The sequence below is a fragment of the Dendrobates tinctorius genome, unplaced genomic scaffold (assembly GCF_039654945.1).
Source record: "Dendrobates tinctorius isolate UK_male_01 unplaced genomic scaffold, ASM3965494v1 ptg000064l, whole genome shotgun sequence".
Classification (NCBI taxonomy): Eukaryota; Metazoa; Chordata; class Amphibia; order Anura; family Dendrobatidae; genus Dendrobates; species Dendrobates tinctorius.
Genome location: NW_027361732.1, coordinates 26,670,001 through 26,676,807, shown reverse-complemented (window position 1 = coordinate 26,676,807; position 6,807 = coordinate 26,670,001). Strand labels below are relative to the sequence as shown.

The 6,807-nt window shown below is 41.0% G+C and overlaps 1 pseudogene; it reads left to right on the top strand.

Annotated features, from left to right (window-relative positions):
- The first annotated feature begins 682 nt into the window (after window positions 1–682).
- LOC141094577 (piwi-like protein 1 pseudogene) lies at window positions 683–4,092 on the top strand (annotated as a pseudogene).
- Window positions 4,093–6,807: the final 2,715 nt, after the last annotated feature.

Genomic DNA, 6,807 nt, shown 5'->3' with positions numbered 1-6,807 from the left:
GAGACCTGCTGACAGGCAGCACAAAAAAGGTTAATCTTCTCCTACTCCACTTGATGAGGTGATACAGCTCTGTTTTAATATGCAGAAGGTTCTGGAAAAGCGCCTCATGCAGTCAGCCAATGACTGCAGCTCTACAGTCACATAGAAGGGGGAGGAGCCAAGTCCTGGGGGGAGAGTTTTAATTTGAAGCAGCAGTTGGTGGTCAGACATCTTGAGAAGAGGAAGCCATTTTGTAGGTGAAGGAATTACCTACTTTCTCTCAGCCTGCTTTGCTTAAAAAGGGGACTGGCACAAAAGGGACCTTAATAGTCTTCATATGAGGAAGACTACCATTGCACCTCTAGGAGAATGAATTACCTCAGGGCAGAAACAGAGCACAGTGCTGAAGAAGAGATAATCAGACTTAATAAAACCAGACTAAGATCTACCTCTCTACCTCTGTGCAGGTACACAGCAATCATCAGTCGTGAGTGTAATCCTGTACCTCAGTCTACAGCTGTTTCAAATTCTTACAGCTGCTTCATGACTGGGGCTCAAATGCACCAACTACTACCACCATCATCATCTTCTGCCTAGAAGCAGCTACTCTGCAGATAGAGAGTCTGAAGAGCAGAGGGTAAGTGCTTGGGCGAAGTTGTACTCTGTCAGCAGATTACGAAGGTGAAAGCTTCTAGATTAAATCATGACTGGAAGAACCAGAGCAAGAGCATGTGGAAGAGCATGGAGCCAGGTCTCGCAACCACCCAAGCCTGGTGTTCCTGGGCTGGATTCTAACAAGCCATCACCTACTAATACTGAACTTTTTGGACAAGGACATCAAAAAGGAGCCCCTGCAGTTGCTAGACCAGAAACTAGAGATTTTCACATTTCGGGTAGATTTCAAAATGTGTCAATTGGAGAGCGTGGTGGTCTTAGACGTGACTTCCATGATATGGGTGTTTTTACTAGACAATCCATCCAACATGTCATAGAATCAAAATCTGTTATTTTCTGGCAACTTTATTCAGCTGTGCACAAACTATGTCAAATTGATTGCTAGACTCCAATGGGTCTTGAACCAGTAACATGTTGACTACAGTCCACAGATGGAATCTAGAACCCTGAGGTCAATTCTACTTTACCAACATGATGAATTAATAGAAAAAGCATATGGTTTTGATGGAGCTGTTCTTTTCTTGCCAAAGAAACTAAATAAGATCAATGAGGTGGTTAGCCGCACACACAATGGAGAAATGAGGTACCACCAACTTCACCAACCTGATTTCACTTTTACAACATTATATTACGAAGGCATCTGAAGATGATGAATATGAAGCAAATAGGTCTGAATTATTATCACCTAAAAGATGTTACAGAAGTCAGATCACATAACCTATCTGTTTGGCAAGGATTTATCACCTCAATTTTGCATTATGAGACTAGTATCATGTTGAGCACTCATGTGAGCCACAAAGTCCGTCAAAGTAAAACTGTTCTGGATATAATGTACATTTTGCACTTGAAAATTGGATCACATGTCTTGTTTGATGCTTGCAGTAAAGAACTGATAGGACAGAGAGTTCTTGCCAAATACATCAATCGTACATATCGTCTTGATGATACAGTCATATGTAAAAGTTTGGGCACCCCTATTAATGTTAACCTTTTTTCTTTATAACAATTTTGGTTTTTGCAACAGCTATTTCAGTTTTATATATCTAATAACTGATGGACTCAGTTATATTTCTGGATTCAAATGAGGTTTATTGTACTAACAGAAAATGTGCAATCTGCATTTAAGCAAAATTTGACCAGTGCAAAAGTATGGGCACCCTTATCATTTTCTTGATTTGAACACTCCTAACTACTTTTTACTGACTTCCTGAAGCACTAAATTGGTTTTGTAACCTTATTGAGCTTTGAACTTCATAGCCAGGTGTATCAAATCATGAGAAAAGGTATTTAAAGTGGCCACTTGCAAGTAGTTCTCCTATTTGATTCTCCTATGAAGAGTGGCATCATGGGCTCCTCAAAACAACTTTCAAATGATCTGAAAACAAAGATTATTCAACATAGCTTTTCAGGGGAAGGATACAAAAAGTTGTCTCAGAGATTTAACCTGTCAGTTTCCACTGTGAGGAACATAGTAAGGAAATGGAAGAACACAGGTACAGTTCTTGTTAAGCCCAGAAGTGGCAGGCCAAGAAAAATATCAGAAAGGCAGAGAAGAAGAATGGTGAGAACAGTCAAGGACAATCCACAGACCACCTCCACAGACCTGCAGCATCATCTTGCTGCAGATGGTGTCACTGTGCATCGGTCAACAATACAGCGCATGCATAACGCCTTTTTGTATGACCAAACAACTCAATCTTTGTTTCATCAGTCCACAGGACCTTCTTCCAAAATGTAACTGGCTTGTCCAAATGTGCTTTTGCATACCTCAGGCGACTCTGTTTGTGGCGTGCTTGCAGAAACGGCTTCTTTCGCATCACTCTCCCATACAGCTTCTCCTTGTGCAAAGTGTGCTGTATTGTTGACCGATGCACAGTGACACCATCTGCAGCAAGATGATGCTGCAGGTCTTTGGAGGTGGTCTGTGGATTGTCCTTGACTGTTCTCACCATTCTTCTTCTCTGCCTTTCTGATATTTTTCTTGGCCTGCCACTTCTGGGCTTAACAAGAACTGTACCTGTGTTCTTCCATTTCCTTACTATGTTCCTCACAGTGGAAACTGACAGGTTAAATCTCTGAGACAACTTTTTGTATCCTTCCCCTGAAAAGCTATGTTGAATAATCTTTGTTTTCAGATCATTTGAGAGTTGTTTTGAGGAGCCCATGATGCCACTCTTCATAGGAGAATCAAATAGGAGAACTACTTGCAAGTGGCCACTTTAAATACCTTTTCTCATGATTTGATACACCTGGCTATGAAGATCAAAGCTCAATGAGGTTACAAAACCAATTTAGTGCTTCAGGAAGTCAGTAAAAAGTAGTTAGGAGTGTTCAAATCAAGAAAATGATAAGGGTGCCCATACTTTTGCACCGGTGAAATTTTGTTTAAATGCAGATTGCACATTTTCTGTTAGTACAATAAACCTCATTTGAATCCAGAAATATAACTGAGTCCATCAGTTATTAGATATATGAAACTGAAATACCTGTTGCAAAAACCAAAATTGTTATAAAGAAAAAAGGTTAACATTAATAGGGGTGCCCAAACTTTTACATATGACTGTATCAGCTGGAATTTAACTCCGGATTCTACTTTCAAGCATAGAAAGAACACCGTGAGCACAACTCAAGATGGTGCTAAGGTTAGGTTCCCAAACCGTTAAAGCAACAAATATGAACCTAGCACTCAACTTAAAGGTATTTGTAAGGCGGTTTATTGTAGTACACGAAAAAAGACGTTTCGGTCAATGTGACCTTCTTCAGTTACGTGTGGTATATAGATTGTGTAGAGCTTATAGGCATCTATCAGAAAGGACGATGGTGCTTTAGGCATTGAGGAGAATAATCTCTCTAAGGTAATGAGCTTGTCAGTATATTGGAGAGGGGCAAACGTGCCTCCAGATGCGGTGTCCACCGTCCTTTCTGATAGATGCCTATAAGCTCTACACAATCTATATACCACACGTAACTGAAGAAGGTCACATTGACCGAAACGTCTTTTTTCGTGTACTACAATAAACCGCCTTACAAATACCTTTAAGTTGAGTGCTAGGTTCATATTTGTCTACTTTCAAGCAGACAGAAGGCTGTGAAATCAGTTTTATCGATTATTACAAAAATCAATATAACAAGCAGATCACAGTCCTAAAACAGCCAGGTCTCATACAAAGTCCCCAAAAAAGCATTAGGTCCAGGAAAAATGCCAACAGGGCCTATTATTCTGATTCCAGATTTCTGCAATTAACAGGTTTTACTGATAGAATGACAGCTGATTATTCTGTAAAGAAAAAGCTAGCAAATCACACTCAACTCCTACCAGAACAGAGAGAAAAACAAGTGGGAATATTTTTGGACCATATTCACAGAGATGACAATGTACAGAGAAAACTTTGGAATTGGGGACTAAGTTTTGACAGTAAACTTCTGTCCTTCACTTGAGTTAACTGCTTTTTGCAAATAATAATTTGCCCCATTACCTTCAGTAAAAAACTTCTGTTTCAAATTCTTACAGCTGTTTCATGACTGAGGCTCAATTGCACCAACTACTACCACCATACTGATCTGCTGCCTAGAGGCAGTTACTGTGCAAACATTATATTGTGGAGTTTCCTGTGTGTGTGTAATTTGAGACTCTTCTACTGACAGAAAGCTTGACCACCATAAGATACATCATACCCTGTAAGGAGTACAACCCTAAGCCATTTTCACGATCTCCACTCTATTTCTGTCTTTTTGTAACTTCGTGTCAGGGCTGTCAGTCTGTGCTAGGTCTGTGCTGCAATCACCTGAGTTAATTTTCCTTAATCAGGCTTCTACTTAAGCATGCTAGTTCCTTCCCCCAGTGTCAATCGTACACTTGCTATTGCTTGTGTAGCGTTGATCCTTCTGCGCTCTGTGCCTGACCCAGCTTGGCTTAATTGTCTTCCCAGACTCACACCCTTTGCTTGTGACCTTCACTTGTGCTTGCTCCCTGTCAATTGTTTTGTCTCTCTGGCTTTCCTGACCTGGGCTCAAGTATTGGACTTCATCTCTGACTTCCCTTTGTCGTACTGTGCCATTTCCTGGACCTGACCTCGGATTGTTTGACCTCCCTTTTAATTACAGTAAGTAGTATATATATTTACTGCCATGACTCGCATCACAGTCATACACTACATGAGAATGCCACACTACACTAGTTAGTGAAACTATTTTGCACTAAAAAAAATACAGGCCACGTGTTTTACAGAGTGGTATCTCCATCATATGCCTCACTTATCTGTGGGCTGAAAATTGTGACATTTGAGGCCTATATTGAACTGTTTTTGCTGTATCTTTGGCTATTTGGTTACACTAGTTTTCTGTTTTTTTAAAAAATCCCGGCCAGATAACATTAAGTCTGGTATTTCTGTCACACAACTCACCTATCTGTTGTTAAAAAATTGTGGCTTTTCAGGCCTACATTGAACTTTTTTTGCTGTGTCTTAGCCTAGTTATTGACACAATTTTGCTGTGAAAAAAAATACAGACCAGATATGTAGAATCATAGATGTGAAAGTTGGGGTATTTTCCTTGCATGGATTTTCTATCTGTGGGCTACAAATTGTGTCATTTGAGGGCTCCATTGAATTTTGTTTCTTGTGTCTTAGCCTATTGATTGAAACAATTTTGCTGTAAAACAAAAAATATTGAAGACAGATAATTTAAAGTCTGGTATCTCCGTCAGACAACTCACCTATCTGTGGGCTAAAAATTGTGGCATTTTTGCTGCTCCATTGAACTGTTTTTTTCTGTGTCTTAGCCTAGTTATAGACACTATTTTAAAACAAAATACAGGCCAGATATTTTGAAGTGAGGTATCTCCGTTACACGCCTCACCTATCTGTGGGCTAAAATTGTGTCAATTGAGGGCTCCACCAAGATGGTGAGCGGTGATGATGCCATAATTAGTGACACTAAGCCACTTTTCTGTGTTCTGAAACACTCTCTGCTCACAATCAAAGATCATGCATTGCAGGCAGAGATTGATGAGATGGAGCAAGGAACTATATAGGGTGATTACACACAGCCCAGCCTCATCTCATTCCAACTTGAACTGGGTGACAAGGAGGAAGAACAGGAGCTACTTTCATGTGCTCTAGATGATACCACAAGCACAACTGTCATACCGTCTGTTTAGCCTGGATGGCCTGAGGACAGGGAGGAGGATGAGGAGGAGTAGGATTAGGAGGGCTTGGTCAGTCATCCTCTTGGTGAGAATACAGAAGTCTTGCCTGTTAGCAGTCTGGCACACATGGCTAAGTTTATGTTACGCTGACTATCCTGTGAACTTCAAATTCTCAAAATTTTGGGTGTCAGTCATTACTGTTTGGTGACACTTCTAGACCCAAGCTACAAGGAGAACTTTCTATCTTTTATTCCAGAGGCAGACCGGTCTACTAAATGGTGCAGTACCAGATGGCCCTTGTTTGCGAAATTATTAAAAAAATTCCCATCTGAAAACGCTGGTGGCAGAGGTCACAGTTCATTGGACAACCAAGGAGTACAGGCAGGAGAGACAAAACTCCAATCCAGCAGAGGCAGGGTAACAGAGACAAAGTTCTTGGAGAGTTTTCTCAGACCCTCCCAATCACAGTAGCCCTGAGGCACAGGGTACTCTCACAAGGAGTGCAAAGTTTTGGAATATGCAGAGTGAGTACCTTGCTGACTGTATCAATGTCATCTGTGATTCCTCTGTCCCTTATAATTTTGGGGTATCCAAGCTGGACACATGGCATGAACTGGCTCTCTACGCTTTGGATGTCCTGGCCTGCCATGCCGCTAGTGTTTTGTCAGAGAGGGTTTTAAGTGTCACTGGTGAAATTATAACTGAACAGCACATACGCCTGTGACCTGAAAATGCTGGCAGGCTGACTCAAATACAGTATCTTTTTTGGGAGGTAAATTCTCATGCACCTCTTCACACTCACACATGGGTATACACTTCCTGATTTTTGCTATTTGCTGTTATCCTCCTCCTTCTCCTCATCCTCATCATCCACCACCACTAGATCACCAGGGAGAATGTGTGCCATGATGCAACAGCCACGTTATTGTTTTCAAGGGTGTTTAGAATGCCCGTACAAAAAATGTCCACACAGTATGTTGAGGTGTACTCCCAGGGGAAATGTTTGT